Source organism: Marmota marmota, unplaced genomic scaffold, assembly GCF_001458135.2.
Source record: "Marmota marmota marmota unplaced genomic scaffold, marMar, whole genome shotgun sequence".
In the NCBI taxonomy this organism is placed as follows: domain Eukaryota; kingdom Metazoa; phylum Chordata; class Mammalia; order Rodentia; family Sciuridae; genus Marmota; species Marmota marmota.
The window spans coordinates 30,426,487-30,444,909 of NW_026000016.1; the positions used below are offsets into that span (position 1 = coordinate 30,426,487).

Here is an 18,423-nt window from a genome sequence, read left to right on the forward strand (position 1 = left end):
GCCACACTCATAAACCCACCCCCCCGCCCTGCTGCAACTTCCCCATCTCGCTGAAGTCTGGTCGGGACTTGATGCCCATTTGGGCACCTGAAACGCCACACCGAACTTCTTGGTTACTATCCTAGACTTATGTTTTACGATGGCTTGGTTTTCGTGGATGAAAAGTGATTCCATCACCAATACCACCCCAAACTGGGGCCAGGGATAGCAATTCTAACCAATTAATTATGTGTGTCGTATCTAAAGGGCGTGCCTTATTGATGACACCCAATGAAGCAAATAATGGATTTGCAGTATCTGGGCTATTCATCTGGTCTTCTAGTAACCTGGGTATTAGGGAGAAATGGATAGTGATGGATGGAGAGAGAGTCAGAAGGGGGTGGGGAGAAGAGCGAGAAGGGGTCAGCTACAGATCCTTGGAAACCGACCAGATTTGTTGAGTGTCAGCTTGAAGAAGGCAGTCTGAACCATGATTTAAACCCGGGCGGCATCATTGTTAACTAGTGTCCGACGACTGCCCCCCCCTCCCCGCTCCCGCGCCCGTCTTTTCTCCCTTTTGTAGGATACAGAAGGTGAATAATGAAACCATTTTGCTAATAGTTTATGAGCCATGAGATTGGAAATGTATATGGATAGACCGAAGCACCAGACTAAAATCATTTGAAAGAAGCGTGAGGCTTGGCAGAGAAAGAAACCCACCGTGTCCTTTCTCCCCAGCCCAGAGCGGAAAGGGACGGATGCAGTGGCCTCGTACCTCCTCCTCTCCGCTTCATCCTAGGGCAGCGGTGTGGCCCGTCCCCTCACCAGCTCCTCACCCTCCTCATCTCCCCGAGGGGTTGGAGCGAGAGGGAGATGGATTGGGGTGATGGCAAGATAACGCGAGCGGGAGATAATCGTTATCACCAGGATTTTTCTTCCAGTGATGGGATCTAAAAAGATCTATCACGCTGGGCAGTCTTCCCCTAGGCATAAAACAATATAGACGTGAACCTTGAGTTTAAGACAACCACTGGGGCGCTGCCTTTGAGTCATTTTTGTCCCATAGGGCCTATTCCCCTATGAACACCCAGAACCTGCGAGCACACCCTCCCGACCTCCGCACATAGTGCGAAAGATCTTCCAACCCGCCTTTTTTTTGCAGAGTTTCTACAGTTTTGAAGCGTGGGCTCCGTTGGCGGGGTGCAGGAGGATTTGGGGGGACGGTGAAGGCTAGATTGCATGAAAGGAGAGGCGCTGGACTGGACCTACCAAAGGGCCGCGCAGCCTAGGGGGATCCTAGAATCCTTTCTAGAACCCTGGCCCAAGCCAACGGCCAGGGGAGAGACCGCCCGCAAAGGCGAGAGGGGGAGGGCGAGGGCGGGCTCCGCTGGAGGCGGCGGGCTCCAGGCCCGGCTACCCAACCCGGTATTCTTGGCGCTGGAAGGTCAGGACAGGTACGTGGGTAGCATTGGACGCGCAAGACATGCGGAGAGTCCGGGGACCCCTGGGCTCTGTCCAACCCTGTCTGGGAGAACCCTTAAGAGAACTCCTGGTGGGGGCCAAGGGGTCGCACCGCCCACTCCAGCCTTTGGAGAAAGTCGGGAAGTGCAGTCAGACGCTGAAGCTCCCAGAGCGCCGGATTCCTGGGGCTGGAATAGAAGGCTCTTGCGCACCCGCCAGTGTGGAGTCAGGGGCTTCACGCCCCGCGCAGAGGGTTGCAGCCCTAACCTCCTTAGTTCCTCTGTCCTTTTCCCGCTCCTTCCATATTTGGCTGGGTTCTGGGGCAAACAAAATAACTTTTGTAATTTTGATAAGGTAACTGGAGGCAAGCCGTGTTGGAAAAGCGCGAATTAAGGCAGCAACGCCTCACAGTAACTGAGTCGGAGATCTCTTTGGTCTCCTCTCTGGCGGGTGCAAGTCAGGTTAGGTATTTATTTGACCTTTTCCTGTGTGGGGCCAGCCGGTGGTGTTGGGCCGTGGTGGGCAATGGAAAGAACAATCACCACGGTTCTCGTGCTCCCTTCTCCTCTTTCCAGCTAGAGACCTCTTTGGGAGGGCTTGCTCCCACCACACCTCCCCAGGCCTGGCGGAGAGAATCGAGTCTCTAGGGGAGCGACGCAAACTCCCTTCACCTGCAGCTCCTCCTCTCCCGCATCGGGCTTCAGCCGCGGAGTCCTAAATTTGTCCAATTCCCCAGCCACCTGTGTTGATTCTTCTGTTGACCCTGTTTATTTTTTTGCTAGCAACATGCAGGATAAATTTAGCCAAACAACCTCCTGAACTGTGTTGTTTGGAGTGGGGAGCGAGTATCTGTTGTCCTCGGGGATTTTATTTTGAGGACCTAGAATGAAAATGAAAAACTAACCTAATCACCACCCACAACTTGGCCCTGGCCAAAGGAAAGGGGGAGGGTGGACTGCGGGTTGCGCTCAGGACTCCCAATCATTTAGACCATTCGCTTTCTTATGGGAGGCAGGTGTGAGGGGGCGCGAAGAAAAGTCAGCCAGCTCCCGGGGACGGGGGAGGGCTAAGTGAGGCAGATCCCATGGCGCATCTCTCAGGGTGAGCTCTCAGACCTTGCGGGCCCCACGCAACCAAAGACACAATTCCCATGTTTACCTTGGCGCTTCGGGTCGGGATCGGGAGGAGGGTTCTAGCAAAGCAATTGAGAAAGGGGGGTTGCTAGAACTGGAGGGCTGTTGTAGTACCTGTAGTCCAGGTACTCTTTTGCGCCAATTCGCATTTCCTTCCGAAATTCGGGATTACCCAAATTCCTGTCGTGGCATTTCAACAAGACCCCAAACCCTGTCACTGTTTTTTTCCCACCTCTCCCCACCCCCACCCCAGCTTCCATCACTCCGGTAGTCCCGGGGAAACCGGGCTCGGGATCCTCCTCTTCCTCCTCTCCTAGTCAACAGCCAACCCCTTAGGAACTCTGCTCCCCTGGGCCTTTGTCCTTCCTAGTTGGTATGGAGCTGCGGGCTGGGGTTGGGGTTAAGAGGGAGTAGCTGCAAAGGTAGGTGGGTGGGGAGGATCAGAAACAGTGTGGTTCCTCTCTTGCAAAAGTAACAAGAACTCCTGTAAATTCTACTAAAATTAAATTCCACCCCCCCCCCTCTTCAAATCTGTCCCCTCTTCACTCCTGTAAAGAGAGTGAGGAGGGCAGTCGGGTTGTCCCCGGAAAGGGGGGATCCTGCGCAAATTTATGCCCGCTTCTCTCATTTGTTAGTTGATTCAGTCTAAAAGTTTGCTATTTATAGGCTACACCAGGCAGTACGAATCCCCGCGCCCGCTTCCTTGTGCCAAATGAGAGCGGTCCCGGAGGCGCCGAGCGGCCCGTCCCAGTCGTGTCCCGTGATTTTTGTTTTGTTTCTGTCCTTTCGCAGCAGGCAACCAGGGAGAAGACCTCAGGGAGCCCCCGAAGTCACCCACTCGCTGTAACTGAGAGGCGGTCTGCACTCCGACCATGTGAGTTTCCGACTGACCCCGAGGCGCGCGCGGGCGGGCGGGCGCGCAAAAGGCGCTGCGGCTCTGCAGCCTGCGCGACCGTACCCCTCGCTCAGTTTTCCTTCTGCGCCTGTGCCCTGTTCGACCTCCAGCTCCTCGCTCGCTCTCCTCCCTCTTTGATCTCTCCCTTCTCTGTTTCAGTGCATCTTGTACTCTCCCTTCCACCTCTTTGGCTCTGCTCTCAACTTCAAGTTGAGTTTGCTTCTAGGCACAAAAAGAGAGAAAACTGGCCTTTACGTGGGAGGCGGGGTGGGCGTGTGTGCTTCTTAAAGGAGAAAACTGCTGGGTGGGAGGAGGGAGGAGGGAGGGGAAGGCGCGTGCTGGAGCCGATCGGGAGCGCGGCCCCGCGCTCTGGGGGAGGGGATGAGGTGCGTGGGGACCGAGACCTTTCTCTGCAGAGGCTCTGACCGTGGGATGAAAATGCAGTGCCCGCGTAGCCTGGCCATTTGGCGCCATCCCAGTGCGGCGCGAGAACAGATTTGTCTTAATCAAAATCTCCGGACCGCTCTGGGTGGAAAGCAGAGAAAAGGGAGGAAGAACGTGGGCACGGGTTGGGGCTGGCCGGAAATAGAGTTAGGGTCAGGTCCCTACATTCCTGGTACTCGGGGCGCGGCGATCTCTCTCTCTCTCTGTCTCTCTTTTTTTTTCCAGTGGCTGCGGGCAAGGGACTTGCTTGAGATGAGCGCAAAGGTGCCAGTGGATCGGTCCATCTCTAGGCCTTGACCTTGCTCCCTTTTCTAAATGCCAGAGCCTCAGCCCTTGCGTCTACGTTTTAGAAATCAAATGTCAAGGGGGAGGGAAGTACGACAGGCTGGAAAGCTTCCTTGAGCCGGGGTGAGAGGAGCGTTAAAGCACAGGGAACCGCCGCAACGCTTTCTTTTCTTGCAGGCGCACAGCAGCGGGCTTGAGACTCCCTCAGGGTGGGTCAAAGTGCACTGTTCTATCACTGCCTAGGCCTGAGTGAGGTGGGGAAGACTGTGATTGAAAATAATTCTGGGCTTGAATACTTTTGGCCGAAAATGAGAGCGTACTGCGGGGGAGGGGGGAGAGGTGAGGAGCTGTTAGGAACTAGACAGGGAAGGAGCTGACTTTGCCTCTCTAGTGGCCCTGGGCCCTGGTCAAGTGCATTCATCTGGATTAGGTTCTTACGTGCCATCAGTTTTTCCCAACGTAGTGAATGTCACAGTTAGAATCCTCTTTTGGCCACATTCCCCCCAAATCCCAGGCTTACTTTGTGGATAGACTAGCGGAGAGAGTGAAGACTGAGCTCCAATATGTGATGTTGCCACATCCAGAGGACATACTTCCCAGGGTGTGTGACCAGAGTTGCCCTCCACAGTGCAAGATGAGGTGTAGTGTAGAGTGTTTCCAGCCTGCATCCCTCGCCTCCCTCTGGAGTTAATACTGCAGGAACAGTCTGGTTCAGACTGGACCAGGGGCACCCACACCTGGCTCTGACCTATCTAGATTCTCATCCTGGCCTGCCCAATATACCTGGCAAATCTACCACCAAGCAAAAGGCAAATGCAGTTTACTACTAGTTTTCCTGGTGTGCAATTGGGAAAATGGGTAGATGTGAATCTTTGAAAAATTCCTAGCTAGAAATTGATGGCATTGAAGCTAATTGTCAAAATTTGGGAGCTGGAGGTACTGTGTCTTGGAATCTCTCCCCAACCCTATTCCTGGACAGAAAATGTCATTAAGCTTTCTGGGTTGCTGTTCCTTTTTGTAAACCTTCAGGAAGGAAGGAAGAAAAGAAGGTCCTCAAAATAAGATGGAATTAAACAGGAGAAGAGGGGAATGGAATGATAAAAAGGAAGCTACAGTAAAAACAAGACTTGTTCTAGCTGCTTTTTCTCCTTGTCCCCTTCAAAAGGAACAGGATCTTTCCAGAGGGAAGGAATTAACCCAAGAATAGATACACTTCACCCCCAAGTTCCCTGATGATAGACACATGCCCACTAGCTGGCTATGTGTGCACTGATTTGTCCTCAGCCCTCCCAACTCCTAACTCTTGGACACACCTTGCTCAGGCACTGATCAAAGGGAAAGTCCAAAGTGCCCTTCTGGCAACCCCCTCAAGTTCTGTGTTGGCGTAAAATCAGACCCCTGAAGGTGGAAACGGATGTGCCAGGCTTCTGGGCTTCGATGGGAAAAGTCTTCTCTCTGAAATCATTTTGCTTTTAGGACTTTTTTATCCTAAAATCATTTGCTTTTAGGACAAAAGGGCTTTCCCCAGCCTTTGACAGTCACAGAACTCTGAAGTTTCCTTTGCTCAGCGAAGTGAAATTAACTTGCTCTAGCAATGAGCTCTGGCTTGGCTTTCTATGTCACTGTCCCTCCAGAATCCTACGTCTCTCTCTGACAGCACAGATTCCTTTCTGTCCTTTCCTTGCTCACTCAGTCTCTGTTAGAATAGCTTCAACCCCTAGGACTTTATTCATAGGTTGAGGCTGTATATTAGAAGTTTTCCTTCTCCGTGTATATAAAGATTACATCTCCACCTTTAAGACAAACAACAAACTTTGTATGAAGGGAGTTGGTGGCAGAGAATATGGAGATCTCTTTGTTTCTAAATCAATTAGCAAAAGAAAAAGAAAACTTGTTTTCTTTTCAAGGGACTCTGGAAAAATGGCAAAAAAAAAAAAAAAAAAAAAAAAAAAAAGAAGATCGTTTTCTGATTTCTTCAGGTCTGCCTCCTGAAACCCATAGAAGAGGAAATGAGGGGGGGGAAACACAAAGGCAGTTGAACTAAACCATCTGTGCCCAGCCATTGTTCCTCATATTATATGGCCTTAGATCATGGTTATAAACAGAGGTCACCATTTTACCAATCATAGCAGAATCACCCAACTGTCCATAAGTCATGCTTTTTGTGACTACTGAATGGCCTGGGATGGGATGATTAACTTGCACTACCCCAGAGAACTAAATTTCCTGTTAGAGCAAAATAGTCCTTCCCTTTCTCAGCCCCACCTCCAGGTCTTGAACCACTATCCTGGCCTCTTTCCCAGTGTGACTGGGTCATCTGGGAATGAAAAGGCCCTTGGAGACCCCACTTGCCCCTGTCCCTTCCCCAGGCTAGACCTTTGACAGAATAAAGAATTTCTGTGCTGAGACTACATGTTTGGATACAGACAGTGGCCAAATAACAATTCCTTTGGCTTTCTCCTTCTTTCCTCTGACTCCCAACACCATCTTTCTTGGTCAGCAATCCCAGGGCTTCAGCAATGGGGTCTTCTTGATCTATGTGTCCTCACTTCTAGGGATGGTTTTGTTTTGTTATTTATTTATTTTTGCATAGAGGGACTGAGTGCAGTCTTCTTCCAGAATTTCATTTTATCATTAAATCTACACATTTCTAGGCCCGAGGCCCAGATAGTAAGATGGAGTCAGGGAAAACTCAGAGAAGACCTAAGGGACTCTGTTGGACAAGGAATTTCAGTTAACTTGATGTTTCCTTGTTATGTCACATGAGTTTTAATCTCATTTTTTCTCTTTGAAGTGAAGGAAATGGAATTATTAGATTATGTGACTGCTTTAGCCATACATATAGGTCTAGATTCTGGCCGAATGTGTTTAGAATTTGACCATTAGATACATATGCAACCTGAAAAGTTCTCTGTGTCCTCTTCTATGTTACTTAATTTTGACATAAAGTAAAAGGGTTCATTTTCATCAAGTTCTTGTTCACCTTCAACAGGTTGGTTTCAGTTTCTGTATTTCTCAAATTTCTTTAAAATAATAGCACATGAACCAGATATGTTTAGTTCTAAGGGACAGGATTACTTGCACCACAATTCTCTAGATAGTTCTGGCTAAAACCGCCTTTGCTCTCACCTGAATTAGACACATACTTAAGATGAAAGAGAGGGATCTTTTTTTTTAAATTTGAATTATTCAATGCTCTTTTTTTAAATTCTACCTGTTTGGAATAAATCTAGTTATATTAACATTTAAATAGACATGTCATAAAAGATAAGCATAATTTTTTATGTGGAGAATTTCTTTGAGGTATTTTAAAATCATAGCTTAGGTGTTTAACTTCAGGATACTATACCTTTGAAATTAATTGACAGCTACATTTATTTTCAGAACCTTCTATCTTACTTTATCATACTTCTTTACAATTTTATTCTCCGATCTAAGTGAATCTGCAATCAACAGCTTTAGCAAGTATGTACCTTAAATGAGATTTTTTCCCCCAACTTTTTTAATTTGTCCATCTTTTCCTTGTGTCTAACTTTACAGTTCAGAAAAATTAAATCTAGAACATATAGTTTATTTACTGGTCTGCTTATTTAAGCTGCATTTTATTACTAAATATGTTTCTTTGTGGGAGAAATATATATATCGTCTTTTTAAGGAACTCTTGCTAAATAGTTTGTCACCAGTGTTCTTTATTTTCTCTATCAGATACAGTGCTATTTCTGATTCAATCATGTCACATCAACTAAGAAAATATTCAAATTACTGAGCCCTGAAAAATCATATCCGTCACCTTATCAGAGTAATTAATGTGTAATTATTTTGAATTACACATTTTATGTATTCTAGAAGACAAAAGGTTTTACACATATTCCTTAATTGTTGATGTTCAAATTGGCTAAACTATTGACAGGGAACATTTGGAAGTAGAGATGTAACATTAGAAAAGTTGAAATTTCTACTGCCAAATCAACAACCCAAAAATGCCCTTCAAGAGCAAAGGAATAATGATAGATGATACAATGAAATAAAAGGAATGAGGACAATGTGTCAGTTACTGATCTTCAGGATACAGTATCACACTCTTTAAAAGGTTTTGACTCTTCAAAAGGTTTGTGACTACTGAATGGCCTGGGATGGGATGATTAACTTGTACTACCCCAGACCAAGGGATTTTTTTTAATAAGAACTAAATTTCCTGTTGGAGCAAAATAGTCCTTCCCTTTCTCTGCCCCACCTCCAGGCCTTGAACCACTATCCTGGCCTCTTTCCCAGTCTGACTGGGAAAGAGGGCTGGGGATGCTCCTCAGTGGTAGAGGGCTTCCCTAGTATGCATGATGCCTGTGATTGAACCCAGGCACCATGATAACTGTGTGTGTACACACACATACACATATTTTTTGAGTGATATACCATGTTAAATTATTTTGTATTGGAGGAAGAGACTTTTGGCATCTTTCAGTAGGGGTTCAAGTGAGTACTGCATTTTTTTTTTTTTTAATTTTTAATATTTATTTATTTTTTTAGTTCTTGGCGGACACAACATCTTTGTATGTGGTGCTGAGGATCGAACCCGGGCTGCACGCATGACAGGCAAACGCACTACCACTTGAGCCACATCCCCAGCCCGAGTACTGCATTTTTAAAATGCAATAAAATTGACAGAACAAGCTAGACGCAGTGGCACATGCCTGTAATCCCAGCAACTCCAGAGGCTGAGGCAGGAGGATTCCAAATTCAAAGCCAGCCTCAGCAAAAGCCAGGTACTAAGCAACTCGGTAAGATCCTGTTTCTTAAAAAAAAAAAGGCCTGGGATGTGACTCAATGGTTGAGTGTCCCTGAGTTCAAGACCCAGTACCAAAAAAAAAAAAAGAGCATAAAATTCACCATTTTAAAGCATATGACTTAATGGTTTTTATTACATTTATAGTAATGTGCTACTACCTCCACAATATTTATTAACCGCCCCCCCCCCCCAAAAAAAAAACAAAAACAAAAACAAAAACCCCATACTCATTTAACCAGTCACCCTCATTCCTCCCTCTCCTCAGTGTCTGGCAACAACTCTCCTTTCTGTCTCCATGGATTTGCCCATTCTAGATATTTCATATAAAAGGAATTACATAATATGTGACCTTTTTTGTCTGATTTCTTTCACTTGATAAAGTGTTGTCAAGGTTCATCCATGTTGTGACATGTATCAGTACTTCATTCTTCTTTATGTCTGAATGATATTTAATTGTATGGATTTACATATTTCGTTTACCCATTCGTCAGCTGATGGGGATTTGGGTTGTTTCTGTTTTTTGGCTATTATGAATCACGAATGCCACTGTGAATATGTGTGTACAGACTTTGTTTAAACTTAAGGTTTTAGTTATTGGGTATAACTTAGGAATCACCATACAGCTTTTATAGCAGATGCTTAATTCTACATTCACACGGGAAACAGATGAGGATACAATTTTCCATATTCCATTAACATTTATTTACTTTTTTTAAAGTGATAGCCATAATAGTGGGTGTAAATGGTATCACACTTTTAATTTATATTCCCCTAATGACTGATAATGTTGAACATCTTTCATGTTCTTATTAGCCATTTGTACATCCTCTTTGGAGAAATGTTTCTTCAGGGCCTTTGTCCATTTAAAACAGTGTTTTGCCTTCTTATTGTTGAACTGTACAAATTGTTTATATATTCAAAATACTAGACATAGAGAATGTGCAAATATTTATACTTCTATTTTTGTGGGTGATTTTTCATTTTCTTGATAGCGTCCCATCATTCATAAGTTTTTAATTTAAATAAGCTGCAGTTTACTCATTGTTATTTCTAAAAATCAGTGCATTCTACATCCCCAAGAAGACTCAGATTAGATATAATACATAGACACACACACACACACACACACACACACATTAAAACTCCAAATCCTAAATAAAGAGAAGATTATTTTCTACTGCTGAAATAACTTTATCAAATGCAGATCACCAGAGAGTACATGAAGTTACTGCTGTTATTCAAGAAAAGGAAACAGGACTACATTGACCTTTTTATTCGAAGAAGTCCTGACTTATTCAGATAAGGTGTCTACCCTTAAGGTGAATGAGATCCTTTATCTCAAGAGGACAGTCATTGTTTTTTTAAAAAATTATCACTATCAAATTCATCTACCAAGAAATTTCAAATAGTCCTCTCTGTTTAAATAACATTAAGGATCTGCCTTAAACCAACAAGAACCAGGAAAATCAAAGTAAAGGTTGACAGGGTGTTCCCAACTTAGCAGTTTCTATCACACAGGCCTGGATAGTCAGGTGACCTGCTTTTAAAGTCCCTAGGAGAAAGGTCTTGGAGTCAGAGAGAAGAGAAAGTAAATTATTGCAAAACATTGTTAAATCAAAAGTTAATAAGAGTAAGGTTATAAATGGACATTATTGAATGTCAAGGATTATCTCAAATTGGTTACTTTTGAACAATTCATTTATTGATTAAAGTAACTCACAATGGTTTGAATCAGATCTTTATTTAGTTACTGAGAAAGAAGGTCTGTGGTGAATGCTGGTTTAGAGACCTCTGGTTTATCCATCTGACTTCTTGGCTCAGATTTATATATTTGTCATTTTGTGAAGTGTACTATTGGGCAAATCACTGGACATTTTGTAAGTGCCTGTGCCCATTACTCCCTCATGGCTAATGAGTACATGCAGCTGCCTCCCTAAAGAATTCCTGACAGGTCCCTAGGGAAACTCAGTTTCCTTATCAGTGGAGGAATATGGTCATCTCACAGTTAGAGTGGGGGATAAAGTGGCATATATATGTGAAAATATTACCTGCACATGAGATATATTCATAAAGCACTTTGAGATTTTTGTGTATTTTGTTGTTTATGTAGCACTTGCTACACATCAGTTATTATCCTAAGATTTAACAATAGTGGGGGAAAAAACTTGGGTGTCAGGTAAATGCAGTGATACAGCATTTACCTGACACCATTAGGACCTGGGTTTGTTCTCTAGCACCACAAAAGGAAAAAAATATATATATTAAAAATGGAGTTCTCGAACAATCTTAGAAGGTAGGTACTATTATTTCTTCCTGTGTTACAGATGAGAAAACAAAGGTACAGAGGTTTTATAAAACTTGCCTAAGGTCCTATAGCTGATAAGTGACAGAGCGAGGTATTGAATCTAGGAAGTCCGGCTCTAGACTTAGTGTTGTTACTTATTACATTAAATTTCTTAAAATGAAAAATCTACAAACTTCAGATGAAAATGAAAATCTCTATTAGTTGACTTAAAGATTTATCAAGTCCCATTAGGTACCAGCGTGCTCTTGAAACATTGGAAGATGTAACAAAGCTGGGGCTGTTTTCCTGCATTCTCTCATGGCTGTAATTGGCTGGAGCTGAATTATCACTGTTATCTTTTGACAGTTGTCCAAGTTGGTTTGATTATTCACTTGTTTGTTACTACTAACATATAGGCAAGGAAAATAGGTCATAACCAAAACCATGAGCAGAAAGGAAGTAATAATCAGGAAATGAACTGTGGCATGAACTTAGATCTGCAAAGTTTTGTTGCTGCTAGCACCAAACACAGAGCAATGGGCCATCAAGTTTGCTGGGTACCGAGTCAATGCTTGAAAAGCTGTGATAATTTGCCTTCTAGGTAGAGGTCTTTTATTATAGAATTTGTTTTCTTGTTTTATGCGCAAGAGGTAAATACAAGAAATATCTATTCCAAAAGCAGTTTTCAGAATATCACCAAGTTGGGAAACAATCCATCTTTACTGATTTCAAAATATTCATGCTGTGCAGTTGGACTGTGCTCTTCACAATTACCCTGAGTACTGCCCATTCTAGAAGGGTCTCCTGAATGGAAAGAAAATCAAGTATGCAGAGTATTTATCATTATATGTATTTCATACATATAATTTTTGAACAATAGTTAATTATTATTAATGAGAAATACTTCATTAGCAAGAACCTTCCTTTTGTAAACATGTCAGTGTCAACTGAAGAGTTTACTTTAGTTATTTGCCTACTGGAGATTGAAGAGTCTGTTTTTTTGAAAGTCTGATATTAAGCAGAAGACATATTTCAGTACTCTATGTGCTATGGCCAGTGCCATATAGTGTGGCCCTTATGATTTGGCCAATGTCAAATCCATAAGCATGAGCCTCTACAGTTTCCTGGGCTGATTGACATGGATATGCACAGCAGATTGGTCCATACCTATTTTATCCGTTTGAAATATCCAACATAAACCTTTGTGTGTGTGTGTGTGTGTGTGTGTGTGTGCTGTCATACTTCTTTTGCTGTGAAATAGTTTGTTGAATATTATATAATGTTAAAATTACTGCAGATTTATTGATTTTATTGAACAACATATGTTTAGTAGGTCTCAAAGCAGAATTTTATAAATGCTTTCTCCTTATGCAGTGTTATGAGATTGGTAGATTAAGAAATACCAGCCAGATAGGTCATGAATCCCACTGAGAGTGAGACTTAGAGATTACTGTCCATGGCTACATGACTAGTGAGATTGCTGACCTGCAACTCAAACCCAGGCCTCTGATACCACAACTAGGGCTTTTCTCTCTTATGATTTCTCTTTATCAGCTTTTCTGAGAATGTGTTCTACCTGAATGCCTGTTTCAAAATGCCCTAGGTTATTTGTGTAAAGGGTAGATTCCTCAGTCCTTGCTGTAGAAATATTACATCCTCAGCACTCAGAATGTTTAGAATTCTGAATCTCTGAAAAGATTTTTATATACAACAGATAGAAAGCTTTGTTGGTCTATATACTTGAAACATTTGGTTAAATTAATCTGGCAACAAGAAAAGACAGTTGGAGCAGAAAAGAGAAGTTTCTGATTACACGTGGTACATACCAGTGTATGCTTAGTACTTACTTTACATTTTAGAATTTATATTTTCACAGGGCTAGGGATAGAACCCAGGATCTCGCCCATGCTAGGCAAGTGCTCTGGCACTGAGCTACACCCCCAGCCCCTTGGTGGGATTTAAGAGATTCACCGTGACTCTCCAGTTTGGGAAGGTTGTCCCTATTTGAAGTATTTCATAGAAGTGTGATATTTTTATTACATACTTTTACAAAGCTAGCTCTCTGGTCTTTCTGCTTTATTGACTCTGGGGTCCTTTCCGTATTGTTTCTCTGCCACCCCTTGATGTGTTTGGATTTGTGTAGTTAGAGCCAACCCAACTCCAGGTTATCTGAGAAAAAGTTAAGGACAAGCAAATTTTCTTGAAAGCAAGTGGCACAGAGGTGCATTCTTCTCTTCGATTGTCAGGAGCTCAGTTGTATGGCCACACCTAGCTGCAAGGGAGGCTGGGCAGTGAGGTCATTTGTAGGTGGTCATGATCTCGGCTAAATGAGCATTCAGTAACAGAGAAGGGAAAAGGACGTTGGAGTCAGCCATCAATCCGGCACAAGACTTTGGCTTTTAAATGTCAGACCTCACTGGGTTTAGAACCATACTCGGCCATCTACCAAACTTGTTCTTTTACCCTCTAACTTGGGTTGTGGCTACACTACCCTTCCATGCACCCAGGGAACAGGGAGATAGCCTTTGACTCTTCCCTTACTCTCATTTTCATTTCTTTTGAAACTGCCCATTCCACTTAATCCCCTTCTCCTGCCTTGGTTCATGCCTCATCATCTCTCATGTGGGTTTGTGGAATGGCCTCCTAACGGGTCCCCCTGTCCCTAATATCAGCCTATCAAGGACATCCTTCACACTACCAGGAGAGTGATTTCTCTAAAATGCAAATCTGATCATCATTTTACTCCCTTTTTACAACCCTTCAGTGATTTCCCATGGCAAACGTCCAAATTGCTTTGCAGAGCACAAAAGGCCCTCTGTGGTTTAGCCCCTGAATCTCTCCAGCCTCATTTCTGACACCTCACGATTTCCCTCCCCAAAACGGATCACACCCACAGCTTCAGTTACACGGAATGATGGCAAACTGTGTCTCTTCTCCCTGGCTCTGCTCATGTGTCTCTTTTGCTTGATAAATGATGATATCCTTCAAGACCCAACACAGCTGGCCCCTGTCCTGTAACATTATCCCAGCCTTCCCCAGGGAAATCATCATCATTCTTTCTTTGTTATGTTTCATTTATTCCACAAACTTCATTGGATTGAATACCTGTTAGGCACTGTGCTAAGCATTGGTCATGATGACAGAAGTAGATCTGATTCCTGCCCTTATGGAGCTTATAGTCTCCTAGCGTAGTTGGACATCGATCAGATTCCCAGAGTAAATGGGAAATTGCAACTGTGGTAAACACAATGAAGAAAAAAAGGGCACAATAATTAGCTCCAGAGGAGAATTTGACATAGTAAAGAAGCACAGGAGGCTTTTAGAAACCTAGTTTAGACAGAGTTTGAATATGAGATACTGTGTTAGCCCTGTGTTACTGTGACAAAATACCTGAGATAATCAACTTACAAAGAGGACAAGTTTAGTTTGGCTCATAGTTTTGGAAGTTTCAGTCCATGGTTTGGCATGTTGCTTCTAGGACCATGATGAAGTAGTGTGTTACACTGGGAGTGTTTGGCAGAGGGGAAAATCACTCACCTTGTAGCCATCAAGAAGCAAAGAGGAGAAGATGCTGTGATCTGAATATCCCCTTCAAAGACTTAGCCCTAATGATCTAACTTTCTCCCACTAGGCCTTGCCTCTTAAATGTCCCACCATCTCTCAACAGAGTCCTGGGCTGGCAACCAAGGCTTCAACACATGGGCCTTAGGAGCATGTTCAAGATCCAAACTATAATAGGTATCTTGGACAAAGCCCCGAGCAGTCATTCATGTTATATCATGCGGATATCTATTCATATTTACTGTATTATGATTGCCTGTGTGTGTGTGTGTGTGTGTGTGTGTGTGTGTGTGTTTTGTTTGTTAGATTATAAGCTCCTTGAAGGACTGGAGCAACATTTATTATTATTATTGTTATTATTATTATTGATATCTATTCATTTTTGTATCCCCAGAACATATTCCTACATATTCCTATAGCTGTACATAGTATTTGGCCAGTTACTGTTTGTGAATAAATGGTGTAACTGACCCCAAAGCCCAAACAATTTCTCCCACACCGGTAGTGGGAAGGGGAAAAAAAAAAAAAAAAAAAAAGAACTGGAAAGGCAAGTTGAAGCTCAGCTGTAGAGTGTTTTAAATCCCTGGCTAAGAAGTTACATTGTGACATAAAATGTAATTAAACCTCCAGTTTACATTTACTTTCCAGTCCAACCTTTGTTTCAAATAATACTTCTGTTATTTTTAAAATCATATAATGTTTACCCAAGGGACATTCTCTGCTATGTAAATCAAAGCCAGCCAAGCTCTGAGAAAAATATAGAGATCCTGCTATAAAAACCAGCTATGCTTTTATGCTGCAGGACCAAATGAAATTAGAATAAATTCACAGGAAAAAGGTTCACAGATACAAAAGAAATGGAACTGGGACTGTTTATTTTTTAGCTTTCCCCCTTTTCATTTTGTATTGGAGGTTAGGACTCAGTCATTAGGGCAGATCTAGAGAGACATTCAGACATTTACATGGTTCGTTGCTGGGTTATTTTCACAGCATGTATCTGAAGAGATTAATGTTGAAGGGCTACCACTGTTTCTTGGAGTCACAGTGATAGAACAATATTTTGAATGTGTAAAATTTAGTCATAACCACACAAACAGCCTCTGTCTGTGGTGAAACAAAGCTAAGTCTATAAATGCCCTGTGAAGTGCTTGGAATTAAAACTGACTTGTGCAGAACCTTGTTTGAACTGGGTTTGTTCACAGTAATGAATGGGTCTGTTTTAGGTTTATTAATCCAGACTCGAATGAGAATTGCTTCTACCATAATCCTGAAATTGGATACATCATCCTTTATTGTTTTATTAGAAATTTTATTTTTAAGCCCCTATACTTATCCCCCACATAAAATATGCAAATATTAAGGTCAAATAATGTGTTTTCCACATTTTGTATGCATTTTTTTTTCTTGCACATACACCTCATTCTATTTCTTTGTAAGATTGTGTTTTCTTTATCTCATGTGAGCAGAGGGGACAGTGGTTGACTTGAATGAACCCTCAGATTTTTCTTGGTGATCTTAATGATGAGAATATGAACTGAGCATCATGCAACTGATAGCCCAATCACTATTGATTTTAATGGACTGACTGGAAAATGACTAGATACAGCTACAGACTCTGTGGTTATGTCTACAAAATACTAAGTGTAAATCTGATGGTTTTCTAGTAGCTTGAGTCCTCAAAGACAGCTGAGCTGAAGGTAGACCTTAGAAACGCTGATATTTGCATTAAGGAGTTAGCAGAGTGATTACAAGCCCAGGATCCAGAATCAGAATGCTTGGGTTAAATGTCTTCCTAGAGTCATTTATTAGAAGTATAACTTTGGGTTAATTATGTAACTTCTTGTTTCTCAGTTTCTCCAAATGGAATGAGATTATTAATATACTTATTGCATTGGGCTTTTGGGAAAATTGAAATTGTTCTCATCGATAAAATGCTTAGTACCTGGCACATAATAAACACCAAATAATTTCTAGCTACTATTATTAGATCAGGAAGATGCTTAGAGATGGGTTTTATAGAGACAAAGATAGATTGGTGAAGGCAAGGTCAGTGCTCCTTTTGGTAAAATGGAAAGAATTTTGAACTCTCTGGTGAAGCATTAAATACACATCATTTGATTGACCTTCTAAACTGAAATATTTTGGAGATTTCTTTCTACAAATACTCACCAAAAGTATTGGGAGTATCAAAAAAATAATCTTCCAGAGAAGCTGGCAATATGTGTCATTTAATGACAGTTACATTCCTCAAGATGATTTAGTTTGGTGACAAGAAAGTAAATAAAATAAGATAAAATAAAATCACTAGGTTGGACTTGTAAATGGATTTATTAACATATTTAATAATGTCAAGTACTTATTGAGTACTTATTACCTCACAAGAACTTTAAATTCATTTAATTATTTGATTTTATTTAATTCTTTAGTCATTTAATTTCATTTGCCCTTATGAAACTCTGGAGTATCTTTATCTCCATTTTACATCTAACTAAACTGAGACTTGGAATAATGATGTGGTTTTTCAAAGTTCCCAAAGTTGAGTACCAGGATCACTGTTTCAACCTGGTTGTGACAAACTTTAAAAGCCAGTTTTGTTTTTGTTTTCAGTGCTGTGGGTGGAACTGAGGGCCTCACACATGCTAGGCAAGTGCTCTACCACTGAGCTATACCCCTAGCCCTAAAGCCAGTATTTTAATATCTATATTTCCCTCATGTATAGTTACTTATGTTAAGAATTATCATCAATATGGTATTTTTTGGTTTTACGAAGCACTTTAAAAGACTGAAAAGTTAAGCATTCTTTAAGTATCTATTCTGCATGTAAGGACATTGAAGCTTAATGAAGTGGACTGATTTCCCCGGATTATTCAGTAACTATGTGTTTTAGCCAGTTTTTTTTTTTTTGTTTTTTTTTTTGTTTTTTTTTTTTTGCTGCTGCTGTGACTAAAGGACCCCACCAGAACAACTGTAGAGGAGGGAGAGTTTATTTGGGGGGCACATGGTTTCAGAGGTCTTAGTTCTTGGATAGCCAGCTCCATTCCTTGGGTCTTGAAATGGGGCTGAACATCATGGTGGATGAGTGTGGTGAGTGAAGCAGCTCACATGATGATCAGAAAGCAGAGAGAGAGAGAGAGAGCTCTCCACTTGCCGATACAAATATATACTCCAAAGCCACACCCCAATTGCCACCTCTTCCACCCACACCCTACCACTTCAGTTGCCACTCAGTTAATCCCTATCAGGGGATTAATTCACTGATTGGGTTAAGACTCTTATAACCCAATTTTTTATCCTCTGAACCTTCTTGCACTGTCTCACATGTGAGCTTCTGGAGGACACCTCACATCCAAACCATAATACTATGTATCTTATTCTTAAGGCTCCAAATTTTCTATTGTAGATACAATCCTCTAATTGTAGAGATTCTTACTAATTCCTTATCTACCATCAACGCAGTTGGCTGATGCAGCAGAGGTGGGGGTAAGAGCCAGCAGAAATGTCAATAGGGAAGGGATTCATGAGGTACATGCTAACTGTACTCACACTGTCTTCACAAGTACCCACATCTTAGTTGCCACATTCTTGGTAACCTGATGAC

The 18,423-nt window shown here is 42.3% G+C and overlaps 1 protein-coding gene across 18 annotated transcripts in view; it reads left to right on the forward strand.

Annotated features, from left to right (window-relative positions):
- Positions 1–1,343: 1,343 nt before the first annotated feature.
- The window catches only part of Esrrg (estrogen related receptor gamma), a 592,284-nt gene continuing 575,204 nt past the window's right edge, over positions 1,344–18,423 (forward strand). For 7 of the 18 annotated variants that reach the window (XM_048809364.1, XM_048809359.1, XM_048809380.1 and 4 more), the window contains exons 1-2: positions 2,260–2,541; positions 3,366–3,447. The gene's annotated coding sequence lies outside the window, so the exon portion shown is untranslated. The other 11 variants (XM_048809377.1, XM_048809376.1, XM_048809375.1 and 8 more) reach the window with 6 other exon arrangements.